Source organism: Canis aureus, chromosome 32, assembly GCF_053574225.1.
Source record: "Canis aureus isolate CA01 chromosome 32, VMU_Caureus_v.1.0, whole genome shotgun sequence".
Taxonomy (NCBI): Eukaryota; Metazoa; Chordata; class Mammalia; order Carnivora; family Canidae; genus Canis; species Canis aureus.
In genome coordinates, this window is record NC_135642.1 from 10,199,023 (window position 1) to 10,222,038 (window position 23,016).

General features: G+C 37.1%; 1 long non-coding RNA gene across 1 annotated transcript; it reads right to left on the reverse strand.

Moving 5' to 3' along the window:
• Positions 1-12,205: 12,205 nt before the first annotated feature.
• On the reverse strand, positions 12,206-21,488 carry LOC144302974 (uncharacterized). The gene is made up of 2 exons (XR_013370011.1): positions 20,888-21,488; positions 12,206-13,319 (listed from the first exon to the last, which is right to left on the reverse strand). It is a non-coding gene; the product is annotated as an uncharacterized LOC144302974 (long non-coding RNA).
• Positions 21,489-23,016: the final 1,528 nt, after the last annotated feature.

The window sequence follows — 23,016 nt, forward strand, 5'->3', positions numbered from 1 at the left end:
TAAATTCTATCTACTGTCACGATTCTAATTCCTAACTGAAATAGTACAATATATGAGTGCACAAAGCAAGAAACATGAAGTGTATGAACCGAGAGGCAGAAGTACATCGGAACTAGAGATGTCTCAACATGGCTCAGCAAGTCCAAAAGAAAACATAAATCAAATGTCAGAGATAGCAAAGACACAGGAACCAAGTATGGAAACAGAAATAAAATCATATGGGTATATGGGAATATAAAAAGTTAACAAAGGCAAAAGTATAGGGAAGCTCAACACTAGGATACAGCTCAGGGAAGTGACCAGTAAACAGAAGGTCTGCCTGCATGGGAGGCTAAGATGGTCCTGTCTCAAAACACATGAAGAGCATCAGATGCAAAAAGAATCCATTCTGGACAGTCAGCTGTCCTGGTCCTGTCCACTGTACAAGAAACTGTCCAAGGCTTCTTAGCCATATATTTTGTTGAGAATAATCTTAGCATTTAGCCAGCGTGGAAGGATGGTTAATGGGAAGGAAGAAATATGATTGGGGAATATGAACAAATCTTATCTTTTTTTAAAGATAAGATTGGAGTATAATGGACAAGACACAATGCTACATTGGTTTCAGGTGTACAGAATAATGATTAAAGAACTCTATTCATTATGCTATGCTCACTGCAAGTGTATGTAGCCACCCTCTGTCACCATACAATGCTATTACCACACAGATAACTATATTCCCATCCTGTACCTTTCATCTCTGTGACTTACTCATTCTATAACTGGAAGCCTATCCATCCTACTACCCTTCCGATGGTATCCTGAAAGCCAGTACTTTTAAATTCAAATGTGTATGAGAAGATGAGAAGTAATGTGGAAATGGGAAACAAAAATTTAAAGGATTTCGGTCAGGCATCGTATCCTAGAAGCCATCCTGGAATTACCTGCCTGGGTTAGAAGCCCTTTCCTGCTCTCACAGCATCCTTCTCTTTCACCTACTATGGCATTGAACACACCCTGTGGTGATTGGCCATCTCCCCACTGAGGCTCCAACCACCTTGAAGCAAGGATCATGGCTTATTTATCTTTATATACTCTCTAGATAGCAGCTTTGCAATAAGGGCTTATCGAATGTCAATAATTACCTTTGTCTTCTCAAACCACAAGTTCCATATAGACAGGAAACACATTTTTACAACACTTCGTAGGCACAATATTCTAGTTGATAAAGATGAACATTTCATCTGCTAGTCTTTATTCTCTTACAACCCATTCAAGTAATATCCCATGAACAGATACTCTACAGGCATGCCAAGAATCTCCTCATACTGACGCAAGAAGCACATTCCTTAGACTATTTTGTAGAAAGTGCTTGGCTGAGTTAGAGGCTAACTATCAAGAGTTTGAATCTTTTGAACACATCCCAAGTTACTTTATTTTCTATAAGGGCCCTTGCTCATTTTTCTAAGAGGCAATATCACATAGCGATTAAGAACACAGATTCAAGAGCCAGGCTGCCACAGTTGTATTCCAGGTTTTCCACTTATTATCTGGTGACCTAAGGCAAGTTACATAACCTCTCTGTGCCTCAACTTTATCATCTGTGAATGGGGATGAAGGTTGTTGAGAGAATTAACTACAACTACTGGCTGTTTTTTTAAGGTACTTAAAGCAGTGCCTGATGCATTGTATGCCATATAAATTGTACAAAAATTAGCTACAGTTATATTTTGCTTTGCCAGATACCATTGATTATTTTAATTAATAATTATAATATCCACCCAAATATATTTGGGTCCTTTCTCAAAACATTACTCCTCTCCATATTTGATATTTTGCCCCCGTTTTGGTAAAAGGTGTTTTATTATAAAAACAGGCAAATATGCTAAAAATTGAGAAGAAATTATGCATAAATTATCACTTCATTTTTTCATAAAAACAAGCTATCCTGACTTCCTGAATTCATCGTATAAAATTTCAAGAATTTATCTGAAGAAAGTAAGAGGTATTGAGGAAAGTATTTATCTTTTGTCTTAATCGTTTCCTAAGAAGTTGCTAAACCTGAGGTCATTATTGTTTATACAGGAAAAGAATGTCTTATACTTGTGGAAAATTTTTAAAACACTGCTAACATGCTTTCTGATCATCCCTACTTCCTGTGGTGGGGTTTAAAGACCACACCAACTTTTGTAACTGCTGAGATTTACAGAGTGAAGCCTCATTTGATAATCTTGCAAAAATGGATAGGCAGTACTTCTCTTCCTTTCTAAATGCCACACATGCCAGCTTTTACAAATGTTAAAAGAATTTCCAGCCAGCCCCAAGCTGGTTCCAAGCAGGTGCACACGCTATTTCTCAGCTCCATCTCCAGGGTAGCCTAGGAAATCCCTCTTTCCTCGTGATCTCCCCTAGATCCAGTTAATCAGCCCTGGAATCTGTTTTCCTGGAGAATGAAAATGTTTTATTTTTAGCTGCCTAGGTTCTGACCAGTATCTCTGATATCTAAATAATGAAAAGTGGGAAAGAATGCATCGATAAAAATAAAAATGTTATTTACCTAAAATGATCAAGAGCTGGGATGTCATTAAAAGTTGGCCTTAGTAAGTTTTCCAGAATTAGCAATTTTTGAAGATTTTTGAATAGAAGAAAATACTATGATACAAAAATTCATACTTGAACATAACTTGATTTTTCAAAGACGCATGCTGTATTCTGTGACCGTCCCCAGGAAGAGCAGTTATTGTTCAATAGAAGCAAAAAGTATAGGCGAATAAAGTATAGTCATTTATAGCATCTTTTTAGTATATGTGCTGCCGAAGCGAGCACTATAGCATCTTTTTAAAGCTACATTTTAGGGCACCTGGGTGGCTCAGTGGTTGAGCGTCTGCCTTCAGCTCAGGGCGTGATCCGGGGGTTCTGGGATCAAGTCACACATCAGGCTCCCCGCAGAAAGTCTGCTTCTCCCTCTGTCTGTGTCTCTGTGTCTCTCTTTATTTATTTGTAAATAAATAAAATCTTTTAAAAAATAAAACAAAGTTGCATTTTAAATCCTTGTCTCTCTCTCTCTCTTTTTTTAGTTTGCCGTTTGCCTCAAGTTGAGGAGAAACAAATTCCACTGGAGGTCTCTATTTTTTTTCTGATTTTCTTTGAATTGCTCATCTTGCCCTTTAAAAAACAACTTTTAATTTTATGTGGCTCATTTTGCCCTTTTTGTAGAGTACAACGTGCTTAAATCCAGTTTATAGATGTATTCACAGGCACAAGCAAACCAATAATATCGCCTTTGTAAAATTACAAAAATAACTTTTTTGAAAGTCCAACTAGCTCCCACTATTAGAAGTAGAGAACACATCTGAGTCAAAGTCCTCTTCCTCAGAAACCCTGTTGTTGCCATGGGAAGACTGTGAAAATGCTCAAATGTGGGCATGCTGTAATTAGAACCAAACCGTGGGCTTTATGGGGCCTGTCACGATGTTTCTAGGAAGCTAGTTCTGCGTTGGCTCAGTAAGACATCCTTTTCCTACCATCATGACTCACTTGTGACTTCCAAGGCTCCCCCCTCATCCTCCAAACTCACCCCCCACTTGTTCTGGGTGGAAGAATGCCCAGATGCTCCAGAGGCAGATAAGTTAGGCGGGTGTCCAGTCTGCTAACGAGAACACACTCCTAGGCATCGTGGAAGTGGGGCAAAGGGTTTTGCTAGGCATATGCAGAGCTAATGATGTGATGGGTCTATGTTAATCATGCACAAGAGACTCATTTCTTGGCAATCCTAGCCCACTCGCTGATCCATCCAAGCCCTCTGCTTCCTCCCTCTTTTCTTCCTTTCAGGAAAGCATGTGCAAGTTCTCCCCCAAACGATGAATCTCTCTGCTCCTGGGGGAATCTACGAGTCAGAAATGCTTTTAAAAGCAAAGAGGAGCCAAAGCCTTTGCATAAATAGGCCAGCTGCAGAGCCTCAAGGCGGGGAGTTAGGGAGAAATCTCCTTGTGGCCGAGGCCCCAAACCTCCTGGCTGCCACTTATTTCCATTGTCTGCCCACAACCCCAAACAAGCCAGCCCACACCTCTGTGACTGTACCCACTGTCATTTTCAGGAAAAGAGCTTTTGTGAGTCCATATTGGCATTTCTGTGAAATTGCAGAAATAATTCATTGAATCACAGAACTGAAAGAGATGATCTAATCACTTTTATTTTTAAAACAATGAAAATGCAATCAGGAGAGGTTATCTGACCTGCCTAACCTCACACAACTCTAAATATCTAGAGCCAGAACTAGAATCTGCATCTTTTTATTCCTTGTCCTTTGCCTTTTAATCGCAGGTAAGCTTGTACAGGTGACCCCTATGGTGGATGTGCTCTTTGCACTTTAGCCTTCCTGCTATGGTTTCCTTTAGCTCTCTCTTGTCATTTGTGTCATGAGTAACCAGCATACAGCTGAGCTGAATCTGATTATGAAGACTTATCTGTGGCATTTGTTAAAAATAGAAATTCCTAGGACTTTCCTCGGGAGATTCTGGGATGGGTCTCAGGAATCATTTAACATGTTTCCCAAGTGAGTCTTAGGATGAGGTCATTTCAGGGAAAAACATCGTAGACTAACAGTCAGGAAGAAAAGAAAAATATGTTTGATGGGCAAGGTGTCCGAACAAGAACAGAACACAGAGATGGAGAAGACCAGGAATTTTGCCTCCTCGCTGCTTTTTTAGTGGGTTAACCACTAGACCACACTTCCTCCCTAGGAGAGGCAAGGAATTAAAATCAAAGGTTTACCACTGATTCATGCTGCCTGCTAATGCTGCTTATTGCGCCATGCTGTGACCCAACTCTCTAAGGCTTGGAAACAGATGTGGGGAGTGAGCAGCCTTGAGGTACTGAGGGATGGGGGAGGCGGGGAGAAGGCAGACAGCCAGAAAAAGAACTTCCTCTGCTGCTAAATTTCAGGCAGGAGTGGAAGTCAGTCTAAATTGTTACCATGCAGATCTGGAATCATTTTTGCAATTGCCTGGCTCCAATTCCAGGTTTGTGCATTCTGCAACAAGAACTGAAAACTTGGTAATGCTCCTGACCTGACTTTTGCCTCTGCCCTTATCTGAATGCATATTATGAAGTTACACTTTTAACTTGACAGTCATTTCATTAGACAAGAGAGTTTGGTTACTCTCTTTGCCCCATAAGCTCCCTCCCCATGCACACTTTTTAAAAGGAAGTAAAGAAGAGTTAAGCAATTTGACCAAGGTTATGCTAATCTCAATATTGTGATGTTTGGATCAAAAGTGCAACCAAGCCATTTCAACTAAGCTTTCCAGACTCCCTTCAATATATTCTTAGACAACTGAAAGAACTGGATTCTTTTTCTCCCATATGGTGAATATTAAGATGTGCCCTTAAACATGTAGTTTACCACGCTGGTGTTTGTCAAAATCACAGAGCTTTTCGGTGTTAAATAATTGATTCTATAAATAGATTTTGTGACTTCTTTACTAAAGGGGAAGCTCCACAAAGGTGGGCAGAAATTACAGCTTTGGTTTTTACTAGACATCGCAACTGTAGCAGTGTTGAATTTCCAGGGGATTCTTTTTTTTTTTTTTTTTTTTAAGATTTTATTTATTTTTTCATGAGAAACACAGAGAGAGAGAGAGAGAGGCAGAGACACCGGCAGAGGGAGAAGCAGGCTCCATGCAGGAACCCCGACGTGGGGCTCCATCCTGGGTCTCCAGGATCACACCCTGGGCTGAAGGTGGCGCTAAACCGCTGAACCACCGGGGCTGCCCCTTTCCAGGGGATTCAAAGTTGGATTTTAGGTCTCCAGGAATTAGGATTCCCAGATTTAACTAAATTTGAATTTCAAAATTTTAAAATATTAATATATACATATCTCATGCAATATTTGGGACATACTTATACCAAACCATCATTCATTATTTATCTGACATTCAAACTTATCTGGGCATTCTGCTGATTAATTTCAGAACCCTAGCAAGGGTTCTCCCCATTAGCACCAAAGTCTTCAGGATTCCCCCAAAGCTGATGAAAACGCAACCATTCCAGCCAGATTTACAGTGTAGTGCCTGAGGAAAAAGCAGTCATACTACACTGTGATCAATTATAAAGCAGAAAATGCAAAGAGGTCCAGAATCCCAAGACAAGGGGGTGACCCAAAAAGGCAATGTTGGTCATGAAGGTTTCTCAGAGTTGGTAACATTTGAGCTTGATCTTAAAGGATAAATAGCCCATCAGTCAGAGAGATGGAGGCTTGAATGAGCATAGACTCAGCGTGGCTGGAGCATTCGAGGTGTGTGTAGAGGACTAGAGGTCAGAACTGATGGACATCAAGGGTGAGGTTTGGAGGGTTGGCTGGGGTAAACTTGTGACATGCCTTTAGGCCATGCTGCAGAGTTTGAAACTTCTTTTGATGGATAGGGAAGCCAGCAAGGTTTTTTCAGCTGAGTGGCATAATCATTTCTGTTTTTGAAAGATAATTCTGGTGGCAGATTGGAGTGGGCAGAACTCGTAGGCAGGGAGACCAATTAGGAGGTTATTGAAATAGCCCAGGCAAGAAAAGAGGAGCTTATTTCAACTAGGCAGCAGCAGTGGAAATAGTCAGGGAAGCAAAAATTTCAGAGACATTTACGTGGTAGAATCAATACAACTTGGTGATGGATGCACAGGGGCAAGAAGATAGAGGACAGAATTCACGTGGTGTAAGCCTCCGGACAAATGAGAGGCATTATTTTTACTCGGATCGTCTATCTGTAGAATGGACCAATAATACTTCATAAGGCTACTGTGAAGATCATTTAAGATCATGTATTTGAAAGTGGTTTGTCGAGTATAAGGAGCTGTAAAACCGTACTGTGGTCAAATGAACATGCATCTATCTCAGTGGACAATGAAATTTTTTCAGGACAGAGGTTACATTTTATTCATCTTTGGCATTCCCTAGTGTAGTGTCTTGGATGTATGGGTAACCAACACATGTTTGGAGCATTGAGTCACATTCAAAATTCTGCCAAACAACAAAATACAGTTTGTCTGGTTTCTTTACCATCTTCTTGGTGTGTGTCTGGAAGTGTATCATGGACCAAGGTTGGTGGAAATACCAACAAAATCAGAGCCACAAACCCCATGAGAAATATCCACTTAAGGAATCGTTGATGTTGAAGGAAATCTCTTGCTCTTTGTTCACAGATAAACACTGAGAGCCATCTTAGCTGCCCAAGCAGGTTTTCCTCTTTACATTGCTCCCATTTTAAAATTTAAAATCAGAAAGAAATTATCTGCTTAATCTGTTTCAGACGTGCCACTAAATCCACCTTAGTTTAGGTGTGGAATACTCTGGCCTTCTCTCTGTATCCCAGTATCTAGCACAGTGCCTTTGCTGTGGTTGCTGTTCAATAAGAGTGTTGGTTGTCTTTTTTTTTTTTTTTAGATTTTATTTATTTATTCATGAGACACACACACACACACAGAGAGAGAGAGAGAGAGAGAGAGAGGCAGAGACACAGGCAGAGGGAGAAGCAGGCTCCATGCAGGGAGCCCGATGCAGGACTTGATCCTTGAACCCCAGGATCACACCCTGAGCTGAAGGCAGATGCTAAACCACTGAGCCACCCAGGGTCCCCTCAATAAGAATGTTATAACTGAAAGAAGATCATGATTTCCAAATTAAGTTCACTCAGACTTTGAATATGACTGACTATTCTCACCAAGCAAAGCACTGTAATTTTGAATTTTATTGCAAAATACGAATAGCACATTTTCAAATAATAATTCCATCAGATTTTTCTCCTCCTAAAATAAATCCATCTCCCTCACTCTTTTCTTTTTCTTTTTCTCTCCCCACCCCCCCTTTGATTCTGCTATTTCTTAGACTACTTTGATTCCAAGAATAATTTTTTTCTACTTCCCTGTAACTATTTTTTTCTCTCAATTTGGATCAAAGTAATAAATAGAGAGAAGTGTAGCACAAGTCTTCTGCTTCCATCAGGTACAAATTACAAATTATCATATTATTATTTTATTAACTTCTGTTCATAGTTATTTATTGAGCACATATCATGGGATATTAATTACACTAGAAGCTTTAGATCTCATTTAAATCTTAATCCTGGGACTCCTGGGTGGCTCAGCAGTTGAGCATCCTTCTCTGGCTCACGGCATGATCTGGGGGTCTTGGGATCGAGTTCCCCATTGGGCTCCCTGCAAGGATCCTGCTTCTCCCTCTGCCTGTGTCTCTGCCTATCTCTGTGGGTCTCTCATGAATAAATAAAAATCTTAAGAAAAAAATAATAACCTGGAAAAACTCTGTTATTCCCTGTGAACCATTAAAAAAATCTTAATTCTATAAAAGAGCTCACACTGTCCCCTTTTTATATGAGAGAAATGAGCTTTAAAAAGATTAAGTAAGCTATTCCAGGTCAAAGAATTTGACATAAGCAGGATTCAGACTGGATCTTGCCGATTCCCCCATCATTTCCTGCTTACTAAACCAATGATTCTCAAACCCTAGCAACAATTATTTTTTTTATTTTTTTATTTTTATTTTATTTTTATTTTTTTTTATTTTTTTATTTTTTTTCAATTATTTTTTTTAAAGACTATTTATTTATTTATTCATGAAAGACAGAGAGAGAGAGGCAGAGACACAGGCAGAGGGAGAAGCAGGCTCCATGCAGGGAGCCTGACGTGGGACTCGATCCAGGGTCTCCAGGATCACGCCCCGGGCCAAAGGCGGCGCTAAACCGCTGAGCCACCAGGGCTGCCCCCCTAGCAACAATTAGCTGGAGGGCTTATTAACCATAGATTGGTGGGTCTGACTTCCAGAATATTTCAGAGTGATTCAGTAAAGATAGATGGGACAAAGAATTTATAGCTCTAACGAGTTCCCAGATGGTATTGATGTTGCTGATCCAGCGAGCACACCTTGAGAACCACTGAACTGAAGGATATTGCCTAATGTTGGCTCATTATTGTGCTCTAACTTTGTGGTAGTCATTGACCTGGGCAGTGAAGATACAAAGATGAGTGAGGCACTTCTTGCACGTAGGAGTTTACAGTCTAGTTGAAGAGCATCAATAATATAAACATGGTAAATTCTGTAAAGTTACATGCATGAAGTGCTAGGGAAACACCGAGGGACAAACCCCAACCAGGTGAGGGGGTAAGGGGTAAAGAAGGCATACTGGAAAAAAAGTAATTCTTAATTAAAATTTTAAAGAATGACCAGGAGCAAGGGAAAGAAGGAGGAAAGATGGAAACAGGCTGTGTAAAACACAAGGATAGTACATGTTTGGTATACTAAGAAAATTATTAGTAGTTGGTTATAACTAGAGCATAAGCACTTGCAGGATGTCAGAGGGAGTCTTACATATGACTTTGAGTTTGGATTTTATCCTTGAGAAAAGACCATCCCTTTGTAGTATGGGGACACTGGATACAGGAACTAGAGTTACAATAAGAAAATAGAGAAATCAAGAAGCCATTTCAGTATCGTAATGATTACCTGTGATAATATCTATAAAAATTGATGAACCTCTAGCCAAATTAACAGGATAAAAATAGAGAAAACCAAAAGTATTATTGGGATTGAGAGAGGGGATAACATATATTCCACAGATATTAAAAGGGAAATTAGGATATATTAGAACAACTTTATGGTAATAAATTTGAATTTGTAGATAATATGGACATTTGAAAGACACATACTACTAAATTCACTCAAAAGAAATAGAAAACCTGAATAACTCAAAATTTATTAAAGCTCTCAGATTTGTTAAGAGCCTTCCCACAAGGATAACTCCATGCCAATATAACTTTGCTGAGGAATTCTACCAAATATTTAAGAAAAAATAATAATTCCACATAAAATCTTCCTGAAAATTAAATATGTAATACTTCCCAGCTCATTCTGGTAAGGCTAACATTACCCTGACACCAAAACGAGACAAAATTATAAAGGAAAAGAAAATTACTACCTATACTGTGCATAAAGATTGGTCCACAATTCTTAGGATTTCACGAAATTAAATACAACAATATGTTAAAAATAATACATTCCAAAAAATAATAATAATACATTCCAAGAATGTAAGGTTGGTTTAACATTTGAAAATCAATGAATGTAAGTAACTATGGTTAACAAGTTTTTTTAATAAAGATCTCTCCAATACATGTACAAAAGCATTTGACGTATTTCAACATCCATACCTGATAAAAACTGTCAGAAAGAAATGGGGGAAACTTTTAAAACTTGAAATGGCAGCTATGTAAAATATACACTTAACATCATACTTAAATGATAAAAGGCTGAATGCTTTCCCTCTAAGATTAGGAACAAGGCAGGGAGGGATGTACACTCTCATGACTTCTATTCAATATTGTACTGGAGTGTCTAGTCAGTGAAATAAGGAGAAATAAATAAATTTAAAAATATCTGGATTGAAAAGAAAGAAATAAAACTATTAATAGAAAAGAAAAAATAAAACTATTAATAGTACAATTGTCTATCAATAAAATCTACAAAAGCACTGCTAAAACTAACATAAATTTAGCAAAATTATAGCATATAAGATCTATAGAAGCCTATTATATTTCTACATAATGGTATTAGAAAATTGAAAATTTAAATTTAAAAACACAATTTACAACAATATCAAAAGTACTTGAAGATAAATCTGACAAAAGATGTATATGACATGTACACTGAAAATTACAAAACATTGCTGAAAGAAAGTAGATATAAATAAATGGAAATACCATGTTCATGTATCAAAAGATTCACTTTTGTTCATGTAAATTCTCTCCAAATTGACGGATAATATCAATGCAATCTCAATTAAAATCCCAGCAGGCATTTTTGTTTCTAAAACTCATATAGAAATATAATGGGCCTAGAAAAACCAAAATAATTTTTTAAAAAGAATAAAGTTTAAAAACTTACATATCTTTCAAGATTGATCCTAAAGCAATGGTAATCAAGATTGTGTGATGTTGGGCAGCCTGGGTGGCTCAGTGGTTTAGCGCCGCCTTCAGCCCAGGGCCTGATTATGGAGACCTGGGATCAAGCCCCCACATCGAGCTCGCTGCATGGAGCCTGCTTCTCCCTCTGCCTGTGTCTCTGCCTCTCTCTCTGTCTGTGTCTCTCATGAATAAATAAATAAAATCTTAAAAAAAAAAAGATTGTGTGATGTTGATTTACAAATAAACATATACATCAATGCAACAGAATAGAGAATACAGAAATAGATCCACACATGTATGGACAACTGATTTTTGACAAGGGTATAAAAGCAATTCAGTTGAGAGAGGACAGTGTTTTTGACAAATGGTACTTGAACAGTTGGATATCCATATACAAAAAAAATTAACTAATTTCAGTTCATACCTCCCAGTAATACAAAAGTTAACTAAACCTATATCAAAGAGCTATTTATAAAACCTAAAATTTGAAAACCTCCAGAAGAAAACCTTCATGACCTTGGATTAGGTAAAGATTTCTCAGGTACAACAACAGAAGCACAATTCATAAAAGAAAAAAATTTTGATAAATTAGACTTCATCAAAATTAAGGACTTCCGCTTTTTGATGGAAGCCAAAGGGCTTGTATCCTAAATATATAAAGCACACTTAAAAACTCAATAATATAAAAACAATCCAATTTAAAAATTGGGCAAAAAGTTTGAACAGACATTTTATTTTTTTTAGAAGACTATTTGAGAGAGAGAGAGAGAGAGAGAGCATGAGCAGGGAGGAGGGGCAAAGGAAGAAGAAGCAGACTTTCCACTAAGCAGGGAGCCTGATGCAGGCTAAATCACAGGACCCTGGGATCATGACCTGAACCAAAGGCAGATGCTTAACCAACTGAGCTACCCAAGGGGCCCCTTGAACAGACATTTTACCAAAAAGATATACAGGTAGCAAATAAGCACATAAAATGATCATTAGTCAACATCATCAGCCATTAGAAAATTAAATTAAAACCAAACCACAATGAACTATCTCTACATACCTATTAGAAAGGCCAAAATTTTAAAAAGACTAACCATACCAAGTATGTAGACAATTGGCATTCTCCTGCCAATGGTGATGTAAAGTGGAATGCCACTTTGGAGAACAATTTGTCAGTTTCTTAAAGTTTCTTCAATTATACATTTACTATACGACCCAACTGTTCTACTTTTAGGTATATAGCCAAAAGAAATGCCCATACAGAGACGTGTACACAAATATTTAAAACAGCTTTATTTTTAATAGTCAAAAACTGAAAATAACGCAATGTTCATCAACAGATGAATGGATAAACAAAGTGTGGTATAACCATGTAATGCCATCGTTCTCAGCAATACAGTTGAATGAACACTTCATATGTGTAACATCATAGATGAATCTCAACATTATTATGCTAAGAGAAAGCAACCACAAAAGAAAAACAGTACATATTCTATAATTCCATTTATATAAGTTCCTATACTATAAACTAATATATGGTGGCAGAAATCAGAATAATTGTTGACTTGGGATGAGAAGGTTGTGGGGAAGATTGAAAGAACACAAGAAAAATTTGGGATCTAATAACGATGTTCATTATCTTGATTTTCATAATTATTTCACGGGTACAAACTTACTTGAAAACTTATCAAATGTAAATTTTAATATTTATCTTATGCCAATTTTATGTTATGCATTTGTTTTATGTCAGTTATACCTCAGTAAGTCAGGATAGGATAGAACTCTATCGTATAATCTGTTTCAAGTAGTATGCAATTTTTAGACATTATTTATAAAGGAAAATATAGACCTATGTCTATAAATCACACTATCATTGTCTGTTACCATAATAATCTCACAGAAAGGTCCACCATGAATCAAAAAGCTATGATTCTAATACTCAGAAATCAGCAAAATACTTCTAAGCCTAGTTTTCTGCATTCCTAACATGAAGGCATTGGAGGGGTGAAGGGGCATCATGTTACCTACCTGTGCTCAGAGGGTGGGTGGAATGAGGAAGGTAGTAAGAGGAGTCAAGCTGGCAAATTTCCAAAACCCCTTCTCCTTGCTTAGGATTGAATATCACCCCAATTCATGTGTTAAAAACTTAATATTTTTGGTGAAGGTATTTGGAAGTAGGACCTTCGGGGATAATTAGGTTTAGATGAGGTAATGAGGATGGAGCTCCTGTGAGGAGATTAGAGTCCTTATCAGGCAAGGAGGAGACCAGAGTCCACTCTCTCTTCATGTGAGGACACAGCAAGATGGCAGCCATCTGTGAGCCAGAAAGAGGCTCCTCACTGGAACCTGATCACGCTGCACCCTAATCTTGGACTTTCCAGCCTCTGGAACTGTGAGAAAGAGATGTCTATTATTTCACCTCTGCAGTCTATGGTGTTTTATTATAGCCATCCAAGCTAAGATACTCCCCCAACCAGTAAAGTTCTGCTTCTACCAGTTTTGTGTAATGAGTTGTCCACAAAGCTTATTTTGAAGAACCAATTTTCATGGATTTCTTTTTCTTCCTTTCTTTTCTTTTTTTTTAAAAAAGATTTTATTTATTTATTCATGAGAGACCCAGAGAGAGAGGCAGAGACACAGGTAGAGGGAGAAGCAGGCTCCCTCTGGGGAGCCTGATGTGGGACTGGATCCCAGGACCCCTGGATCACTCCCAGAGCCGAAGGCAGACGCTCAACCACTGAGCCACTCAGGTGTCTCCAATTTTCATGTAGTTCAAAAGGAAATATACAGCTATAGTAGATGGCCTCCAAAATGTCCTTAGTTGACAAATCCTATGGTCCTAATTGGTAAAACTAAATCTGCCGAGCATCTATTGTGATTCTTCACGGACAGGAATTTGTTTGCAAAGCTGCTTTAGAGAATATTAAGGAACTCCCAGTAATCCTCCAGAAGTTTCCTATCCAAATCCTTTTGTATTTTATTTTGATTCACAGGGAAGTGATGCTCTTCCCTGTGCATATCAGCAGTGTGCTTCTGAGGGTCTGTACCCGCATCCCTCTCCCCACCCAGAGGACTGTAATCTGTAAAACAGATGGGAGGCACTTCCTGTGCTTTCACATGCAGAACCCAGCAGCTGTCCCAGTGGCCCCTCCTGCTGCATTTACTCCTCTCAAATCTCATGATGGTTCTCAAGGCCCCTATAATTATTCATCAGTGAGTCTAAGTAATTCAGAAAACCAGATTCTCAAAAGCCTTTAGATAATCAGGCACCCAAATCTGATTTGTGTTGGATTTATGTTTTCTGAGACCCCACCTGCCTTGCAGCCTCACAACTCTTCCTATTAATTTTTTTTAACCTTAAGTATTTGTACATTGTGCCTGTGTTCTTTTTCATTCCCCTAATTGCAGTGACTCAGTTTGCTTTTATAGTGCCCACACCTTTTCCCCACAAACTTTGAGTATTGGAAACATGGTATAGCAGAAAGGAAACCTAGACTCTAATTCTGGCTTTGTCATTCAGCTTCCCCTGTGATTTGGGCTCGGAGTGGGAATTGGGTCATCTTCTGGGCCTCCATTTTCTCATCTTAAAATAGGAGGGTTAGATTAGTTTTTTTTCTAAAGCGTTTTGCCTACTGTTGCTAATATGGGAGAGGATTTTAGACATACCATAAAATATTCTCAGTAAGTATATATTGATTTTAACACACACTAGAAAAATGTGTAATTGTTACATCAAACCAGCTGAAATTATATTTTAATCTAATTAGTAGATTATTTAATGGTGATTAGGTTTTTTTAAGTGAATTGATTTAGAATTCACTTAAGTTAGTAAGCAGATTCAAGAGGTAACTGAGTATGGCAAAAATTGGAGAGATGGAGGTATATAATAGTGGCCTGGAAGCAGTGTTATGACTTGCCTAACTGTTTCACAGGAAAGCTGCATTTCTCCATTCTCCCTGATATTGGGTGGGAGTCACGTGCCTGAATTCTGACCAATGAAATGTGAACACAGGTCATGTATCACTTCTGGGGAAAGCTTGTGTGCCCTTTCCATCTTTCTATTCTCTCATCACAGCAACTGTGGTGGAGGCTATGGAGGTATCATGATATAGAAAGAGCTTAGGACCTTGAATGATCTGATGAATGAAAGTGTCTACTAAACCAAACTAAAAAATAAACTTCTATTGTGTTAAGCCACAGAGATTTCTGAGTTTATCTCAATATAGCTTATCTTATCCTGACTAACACAAAGCATGATAAGATAATCGAGTTCCATCTAGCTCTAAAATTCATTGTCTTTTGTCTGTTCCGTTGTTTAGTTTTAACCTATACTTTTTTCTAGCCCTCTAACTTCAAAGAAGTCCCTTTTAAATTAATTTGCTTATGTTTTTGTCCTTCCAACTAGCTCTGTTTTTAGAAGTAGCATTCATTTTAATTATGGCCATACTTCTGGATAACTGCATAGAATGCTTCTCACATCCAAAGAGGACATGGCAGTTAGTGTTATTGTTTGTTTGTGGTGCCTTTCTGAATAGACTCTGGTGACCCTCAACTTTCAGGCTACTCACATAAAGATGACACTTTCTGCAGCACCTTGTTCACTATTGATGTCACCACTTCCAGTGGTTATGAGCCTGTGTCTTTGGCTTAAGAAAGCCACTTCTCTTACTGTTCTAAGTCAGACCAGCCAAATTTTGCTATTGGTTCCCAGTCTACCAGTGAGAAACATTCTTAGAAATTGTGCTATAGGGATACCTGGGTGGCTCAGCAGTTGACCCCCTGCCTTTGGCCCAGGGCATGATCCTGGGTCCCACATAGGGTTCCCTGCGGAAAGCCTGCTTCTCCCTCTACTTGTGTCTCAGCCTCTGTCTCTCCCTGGGTCTCTCATGAATGAATAAATAAAATCTTTAAAAAAAAAAAAAAAGAAAGAAAGAAATTGTGGTATAGGAAGCTCATCTATCCACCCCACTCATAGCATGAACCCTTTTTAAGCCCCAAAAGCTGGAGGAGCCTGCTTTCTTCTACCTTCAGCATAATCCAGAACAGTTACATGATGAAAATCATTTTAAGCCTTGGCAGCTGATTACATTTTGAACTTCATATTGGCTTGTGTTGTCTGGCTTTTGTCACTTTGTGGTCAAAGATATTTGTAAAAAACAAACAACAACAACAACAACAACAAACATATTTTTTCAAGAAGCATGATTTAAGGTCTGGATCAAATCACAACCTGTTCTAATCACTGCCACTGCTCTATATATCTTCGATTTGTAAGGTCTGCAAACTTTTTATCTGCCTCTTCCCCAAATGACATTACATTTTGATTCAATTTGCCTTTCTAGTGCTTGATCAATCAATGTATTAAATCTGCTGCTCAGGCTAACTAAGAGATAGTTTATAACAATGTTAGCTGATGAAAAATTTGAATTTATGTATTTTCCTTACTCAAGATAATATAGAAATCTAGTTATCTTGAGACTCAATACATATACCAGTGGTGACTATTCAAATGGTATAGGAAAGCAGTGGCTTTTACTCTGTGAGATCATAAATGGCATGATCATGGGTTTGTTATTTATATTCTAGAAACTTCTAAAAATAATTTGAAGATCATCTTAGAACTATTAAAAATCATTCGTCAGTCAAAACACCGTGTGTGTGACAATATTGATGTCTGTTGGAAATCACAAAACCATGGAATTAGAGAAAAGCAGAAATGGAAGAAAACTATCAACCATATATCTTAGCTCCTTGTTTGACAGAGAAAGCAAGCACTGGGACACACACATGCAAATGTTTTATTTCTTATAACTTTATTTTATTCTTTTTTAATTTTTATTTATTTATGATAGTCACACAGAGAGAGAGAGAGAGAGAGAGAGAGAGAGGCAGAGACACAGGCAGAGGGAGAAGCAGGCTCTATGCACCAGGAGCCCGACGTGGGATTCGATCCTGGGTCTCCAGGATCGCGCCCTGGGCCAAAGGCAAGCGCTAAACCGCTGCGCCACCCAGGGATCCCTTCTTATAACTTTATTGCAATATAACACATCTACTACATAATTTGCCAATTTAAAGTGTATAATTCAATGTTTTTTAGTGCATTCAAAAAGTTACACAATCAGGGACAGCCCAGGTGTCTCAGTGGTTTAGCGCCGCCTTCAGCCCAGGGCGTGATCCTGGAGACCTGGGATCTAGTCCCACATTAGGCTCCCTGCAATGGAGCCTGCTTCTCCTTCTGCCTGTGTCTCTGCCTCTCTCTATGTGTCTCTTGTGAATAAATAAATAAAAAAATTTTTAAAAAGTTACACAATCACCATTACAATCAGTTTTGGAACACTTTAATCAATCAGAAAGAAACCACATACGCATTAGCAGTCACTACCTGTTTCCCCTCAACTCCCCTAGCCCTAAGCAAACACTGATCTACCTGCTATCCATAATGATTTGTCTATTCTGGACACTCCATGTAAATGGAACCATGCAATAGATGGCCTTCTGTAATGGCTTCTTTCACTTGATCAACAAATGTTTTTGAGGCTCATCCACATTGTAGCAGGCACCATTACCTCATTCTTTTTCAACTGCTGAATAACATTCCATTGTATTCTCTGTCATATTTTGGGTACCTGTTCATCCATTGATGGACATTTAGGTTGTCTCCACATTTTGGCTTATGAACAATGCTGCTACAAAACTTCACCTAAGTTTTTGTGTGGGCATAAGTATTCATTTCCTTTAGGTATATACTCAGTAATACACTTAATAGATCATGTGGCAACATTATGTTATCTTACAAGGAACTGCCAGTTTTCTAAACCAGCTACACCATTTTACATTCCTGACAGCAGTGTAAGACTTCTGCCTACCCCATATTTTCAGCAAAATTTATTATTACCTGCTTTTTAAATTATTGTATTAGCCATCCTACTGGGGGCGGGGGGAGTGATATCTTATTGTGGTTCTCATTTGCATTTCCAAGATGGCTAATGATGTTGAGAATCTTCTCATGTGCTTAGTAGCCATTTTTGTATTTTCTGTGAATGAACTATCTATTCAGATTATTTGCCCATTTTTAAATTGGTTTATTTGTCTTTTATTACTGAGTTGTAAAATCTCTTTACATATTTTAGCTACAAGTCCCTTAGGTATATAAATCACTATTTGTTTAAAACACACACACACACACACACACACACACACAAATAAAAAAATAAAAATAAAAATAAAAAATAAAACACACACACACACCCCTATTCTTTCTCCTAGTGAATTATCTTAGCAACCCAGTCAAATATCAATTGATTGTAAATATGACAGTTATTTTTGGATTTCAGTCAATTGATCTATATACGTATCTTTATACCAGTACTACAGTATTACACTGTCTTGATTACTGTAGTTTTGTCATAAATTTTGAAATTAAGAAATGTGAGAACTCCAACTGTGTTCTTTTTCAAGACTGTTTTGGCTATTCTGGATCATTTACATATCTGCAAATTTTAGGATCAGCTTGTCAATTTCTGTAAAAAAGGCAGCTAGAATTTTGTTAGATTTTTGTCAATTTCTGTTTAAAAAAGGCAGCTAGAATTTTGTTAGATTTAAGTGAATCTGTAGATTGCTTTGAATACTATTGCTATTTTAGCAATATTAAGTCTTTCAATCCATAAACAGGAGTTATCTTTCCATTTATTTAGGTTTTCTTTCTTCTTTCTTACCTAGATCTTTAATTTCTTTCAACAATGTTTTGTAGTTTTCAGTGGCTATGTTTTGTACTACATTGTTAAGTTTATTCCTAAATATTTTATTTTCTTAAATGATATTATAAATGGAATTTTTTCTTTGATCTCATTTTTGGATTTTTTGTTGCTATATATTGATATACAATTATCTTTTGTATATTAACCTTATATGCTGCCATTTGCTAAGCTCATTTATTGGTTCTAAGAGTTTGTTTAGAATTTTCTGTATATAAGATCATGTCATCTAAAAATAGAGAAAATTCTACTTTCACCTTTTCAATTTAGGTGCCTTATCACTTCCTTTTCTTTCTTAATTTCCTCACCCAGAAACTTGGTGCAATGATGGATACAAGTGGCAGAGCAGATATCCTGTCTTTTTCCTGACCTTTAAAGAGAAACGTTCAGTCTTTCATCATTAAATATGACATTAGCTGTAGGTTTTATTCCTAGATGCTCTTTGTCAAGTTGAGGAAGATCCCTTCTATTCCTAATTTATTAAGTGTTTTTATCATGAAGTGGTGTTGAATTTTGTCAAATGCTTTTTCTGCATCTATTGGCATGATCATGTGGACTTTCTCTTTTTATTCTATTTATATGGCTTATCACATTGGCTGATTTTTAGATGTTAAGCCAACCTTGCATTCTGGGATAAACTCCACTTGATTGTAGTATAAATTCTTTTCATATGTTACTGTAGTTGCTTTCCTAACTTTTTTTTAGGATTTTTGCATCTATATTCTATGACTTATAGCTTTCTCTTCCTGTAATTTCTTTCCCTGGTTTTGAATGAGGACTCATATGGTTTATTATTTTTAAAGCATGGAAATCCCTGAAAAAAAATTCAGATAATGAGAAAGACTAAAAGCTGGAAAGTGTAAATCCCTTCTCCTGTACCACGTTCACTGTGAATAGGATTAATGTGTGTGTGTGCACACATGCAAATATGTATAAATATGGAATATTAATAAATTTCAATTTAGTTATGTGATGTCAAGAATTAAAAAATTAAAAAATGGATTGACTGGGCAGCCTGGGTGGCTCAGCGGTTTAGTGCTGCCTTCAGCCCAGGGTATGATCCTGGAGACCCAGGATGAGTCCCACATCAGGCTCCTTGCAGTGAGCTGCTTCTCCCTCTGTCTGTGTCTCTGCCTTTCTCTCTCTCTCTCTGTCTGTCTTCCATGAATAAATAAATAAAATCTTTAAAAAATGGATTGATTAAAAAATATATATAATTAAATAAGTTTGGGTATCCTGATAAATATATTAAAATAAAAAGTTGAATGGGATAGCTTGACATGGTATATTGATATTCAAGTTAATAGCAAAGTTATGATCCAATATTCATCATCAATAGCCTAACTGGATTTAATCTATTTTGTGGAGTCTTATTTAAATGTGTCACAAGGGATTGGAAAACCTCTAAAAGTTCATTGATTCCTAAGCCTTTGACCTTCACTAGATTGGGGATCAGAAAACTGAGAATCTGAAGATGATTGTGTTAATTTTGAATCATGTGATCTCAGATAACCACTTTTCATTTATTAACCACAAACCTCTAAACACATAAACACACACACATATTAACATTCCACTCTTACATTTCTTATCTACAAACAGAAATAAAATTAATGAGCTAAAAAACCAAAACTAAACTAAAAACAGGGGAAAGCTTATAAAACTAAATGTGGATCCCAACATAAATAGCTGAACAGAGAATGTGATTTTTCAATTCTTAGCAGATAAAAAAAACTGAACACTTAGAAATTATTCAAAACCAGCGATCCCTCGGTGGCTCAGTGGTTTGGCTCCTGCCCTTGGTCCAGGGCATGATCTTGGAGTCCCGGGATCAAGTCCCATGTCGGGCTCCCTGCATGGAGCCTGCTTCTCCCTCTGCCTGTGTCTCTGCCCATCTCTCTCTCTCTCTCTCTATGTCTATCATGAATAAATAAATAAAATCTTTAAAAAAAAAAGAAATTATTCAAAACCTGGAATCACTGACCAGAAATTACAGTTGGATCATGTTGGAAAGCAGCAGAAAGGGCTGTGTGTGTATATGCATATACATTTATATTTATTTATATTTATATGTAAATAATGTGGCCATAAACCAAATTTCTTACTATAAATCATTGTGTTACATTGAGGGACATGGGTGGCTATAATAACTTACCCCAAAATATTAATAGCTTCAAAAGTAAAAATTTATGTCTTTTGCTTACCAAATGATCTAGTATGGGTGGCAAGTCTTCCTGATTAAATGCCAGATCCCCTCTAAATGGTAGACTGGGCACCCAGGCTTCTTTTATCTTCAAACTCTGCCATAGTTTCCAAAACACCTTTAACATACACTTTGCAATGTTATCATACTCATCTATGTGGAGCTATAAAAGGAGAAGGAGTATAGAAGATCACATGTGGAAAATTTATATGGACAAGATCTGGAAATGGTGCACATCATGTCTGCTTAAATTTTATTGTCAGACACATGACAATGTTTCACCACAAGGAAAGTTGAGAACTTCAGTCTCATTGTGGGCCCAGAAAAAAGAAGAAACTGGTTTGTAACCAACCATCCCATCTCTGCCACAATTATCATTCTCCTCTGAGACATCTGCAGAATCAGAAATTTCTATTCCAAAACTTTTTCCCCTAAAGTGAATGCTTAATATCTTTTATTAAATCTCTAGTCTCTTGTCCTAATTTTAGAAAACTGGAATTTTTTATTCAAGATTCTTTAAGCCATCTTTCATGCATTTTTGAAAAATGCATAATATAACAATAAATTACTTTTATACAGAATTTTAGTTATCACATATGTTGGCAAAGAATATGCATATCTATAAAAGTTTTTAATGTATGTATGCATCTATCTATCTACCTATCTATCTATATGTTTTATCTAACTAGATTCCAAATTCCATAAAGGAATTTTAACAGTCTCTCCTCACATGTTAAATAGAGATGAGCCTATGTGCTTATGTAGTAGAAGTCCAATTCCCCAGTTTGCTATGAAGAAGCACATAGACAAAAAACAAAAACAAAAACAAAAACAAAAACAAAAACAAAAGAAGCACATAGACAAGAACACTGTATGAATTAAGGTAATGTGAGCTGCTGTAACAAATAAGACAAAATTTTAAAAAAATGGTTTATTTTCTTTTCTTTAATGATCAGAGATAGTGTCCTAGCTTCTCCAGATAGTGTTTCTTTTTGAGGCAATTCAGAGACACAGGCTTCTTTTATCTCGGGGCCCTGCCTTCCTCTTGACTCTGTCAGTTGTATCCATCAAGACAGAAAAAGTGCATATGCAAGGGCTATCCACTTCTTAACATCCTTGGCCTGGAAGTGACATACAACAGTCTATTTACATAGTTTGACAAGAACCAATCACATGGTCACAAGTAATTATAAGGAAAGCTAGGAAGTATAGTCTAGCTCTGTGCTCAAGGAAAAAAAAGAAAAGGAAACAGTCATAAACAGCACGTTTTTCAAAAGTACATTAATATACAAATAATCAAGGAACAATCCATTTCTGTCCATAGGTTACCTCCATTCAAATTCCAAGAGAAAATTATCTAATTCTGCTGGACTACAATTGTGCTAGTGCACTCTATTTATTTAACAAATTATTTTACAAACCAGTCTGAAGTGACTATATTTACATTACTCCATTGCCCTCAGATATCTCCGAGCAGGTAGAGAGGTCCATGATTTAAATTCACAGTCCTGAAAGCAAAATAACCCCTCCCAAGACAAAGAGAAAAGCTCCCCTAAAGACTAATTTTTGCCTCTCACTTTATGAGCCAAAACTGAATTCAACTTCAATATGGTATGAAGAGCTCTGAAAAAACAACCCACAGATTACCTAGGTTTCAGGCCATACCTCATTGTCACTAATGAGTCCTAAGAATTTAGGGTAGTATACTTCCTTTTCAACCCTCTTTGTGAGTCACCTTCTATGCAATGAAAGTTTGGACTAAGGAATTCCTAAGATTACTAAAACTTGTATCTCAGTGACCTACACTTTGACTTGAGAACAAAATAAAGTAAACTTAAGCTCAAGCACCCCAAGCTCAAGCAAAAAAAGGAAGAAAAAGGTCTTTTGATATACTAAGAAGACTAGAATAGCTGCTGATTAAATGAACCAAAATAGGTGGTTAGATTGAGATTGTTAACCTCACTGTATATACAAAGCATAGTCTAATGATTTCCTAGTTTTTGAAGGTCAGTAGCTGGATGAGGAACATAAGCAACTGAATATAGAATATTTACAAATATCCAACTTTCAAAAACCCAGGCTGTTTTTGAAATCAGACTGTGCTAAAGCAAACTAAACATAGCTTTGATT